The 1,956-nt window shown below is 50.4% G+C and overlaps 1 long non-coding RNA gene across 1 annotated transcript; it reads left to right on the forward strand.

The window, feature by feature from the left end:
* Nucleotides 1-827: 827 nt before the first annotated feature.
* On the forward strand, nucleotides 828-1,638 carry LOC116101034. Its single transcript, XR_004122769.1, has 2 exons — nucleotides 828-1,055; nucleotides 1,233-1,638. It is a non-coding gene; the product is annotated as an uncharacterized LOC116101034 (long non-coding RNA).
* The last annotated feature ends 318 nt before the right edge of the window (nucleotides 1,639-1,956 follow it).

The following is a 1,956-nucleotide window of genomic DNA, read 5'->3' on the forward strand; positions in this document are numbered from 1 at the left end:
CTTGTAACTTTGATGAGTTTAAGGCAGGGTTGAGAAGTACGAGAGAGATGGGGTAATTTAGAGAGGTAACTCTTCTCAAGTTCTCAAGAAGGCTCTTCCCTCTCTCTGACTTTCTTGTCATTGGGACCATCTGCAGGGGGAGGGAGAGAGCCCAGGTACAGGCAGGGGGTTGTTTTGAAAGGAAAGGAGAGTGGAGAGACACTACAGTTGAATAACAGAGAGGAGAACTGTTGGCATGAGATACAAGAGGGATCGGATGAAAAAGGAATCTTAAAAAGGATCCATGTGTTTGCAGGGTAGGAGAGGTGGTGAAAGGGTCACCTAGGGTAGTGCGAAGTGTGAGAGACTAGCAGTGGAAAACAGACCTCAGACCCGAGGCAGCACCTACCAGGGTGTCCCATCCCATGTGTATCTTCTGGTACATAGATGCTGGAGGCTGGATCTGGTCCTTCCTTTTTGGATTCTTGCTACAGATAAAGCAGCCTTACACAATGGCTACTGTGTCACAGGAAAGGGGAGGGCTGCATCCAGTGGTCCTTTGATAACTCTGGGTATTGAGGTCACCTCAAAAGCTCTAAACACCTAGAACATCTCTTATCTTAAAAATTTACCTGCTCCTCACTGACATGACTGAGATCCAAAGTCCTCTTCCTGTTTTCCATCCTTTAGGGGAGGCGACTTGTACCCCTGGATCAGGTTTCTATTGGAGAGTCCTCAAATTTTCCACTGGTATCTTCTGCTTCATGACATCTCACAAAATCCAGCGGCAGGGTTCTCTGGTTATTGGTGGCAGGTAGGTTGAGACTTGGGTAGGTGGCACCTGGTCTGCCCTCTCCACCCTGAGTGCCAGGCAGATGTCACCAGTTGATCTCAGCACTCCTGACCTCTGGATAAAGCCATAGATTCCTGGGCAACATAGTTCCCGCTCAGCAGAATGTCCCACTAGTCAGCATTGGCACCTGGTCGGGAGTGACTAGTGTTTCCCAAGCCCGACTCCTTTCTTTGGAAGAGGGGACACTGAGACCTGCAGCCTGTAACTTACCAGGATCTGTAAGGTAAGGCAGAGAGGCACCGAAACTCATGGTTTCTGGGCTTGGGCAGCCTTTTCCTGGGGTGGCATGGGGAATAGATGCCAAGAATCTAGAGAAGGAAGACAGAGATGTTCAGTGGTATGGGCAGCTTTCAGAGGTTCGCAGCTGCCACACATTGAAGTTCTTTGCCTATCTCCACAGCTCCCCAGACCCACCGCCTCAGAGCAGAAGGAGACAGGGACCACAGGAGTACTTGCAGCTGGAGTGGCAGCAGGAAGCCACAGGTGGTGCTACGGTTTGTGCCTGACCATGCCCAGCTTGGCAGCCTACAGCATTTCCTCCCCTGTGTCAGCATGGCAAAGGCTCACACAATCACAAGCACCTTCTGCTTGGACTTTGCCAACCGGAACCAGATGTCCGACGAGCCATGTCTACCCTGTGGTCTGCACACATGCTGGGATAGCTGTGCATGCATGTAGCCCAACACAAACGTTTGAACTTCCTCAAACTATTATGAGGCTTGTTTTGCACGTGATTTTGATGTTGTTACTTGACTGTATGGTTCTTGAATGTGAACTGGGAAGTGACATCATGCTTTAGGGTTGAATACAGGTTTGTGTCTTTCTTTGGGGAACCCATGGTCGAGTTGAGCAGCTCAGATGAGACTGAAATCCAGGACTTTTTGCCTCTACTGCCCAAGAGCATCCTGGGAGTGGAGAGGGCCCTGGAGATGGGAGGAGACTGTACATACTTCCTGAAAGTCTTATTTCAGGGATCTGGCTGGGAAATAGGACAGGCCACTGGAAAAGGCCAGGCACTTCTCTGTCTCAGTGACTGCCAGGCATAGGCCTTGGGATAGGTGCTGAGAGGAATGTAGGAAACAGGATGTACCAAGGGTGGGGCCATCTCTGAGTGCTACATGGTC

Source organism: Mastomys coucha, unplaced genomic scaffold (assembly GCF_008632895.1).
Source record: "Mastomys coucha isolate ucsf_1 unplaced genomic scaffold, UCSF_Mcou_1 pScaffold21, whole genome shotgun sequence".
NCBI classification, from domain to species: domain Eukaryota; kingdom Metazoa; phylum Chordata; class Mammalia; order Rodentia; family Muridae; genus Mastomys; species Mastomys coucha.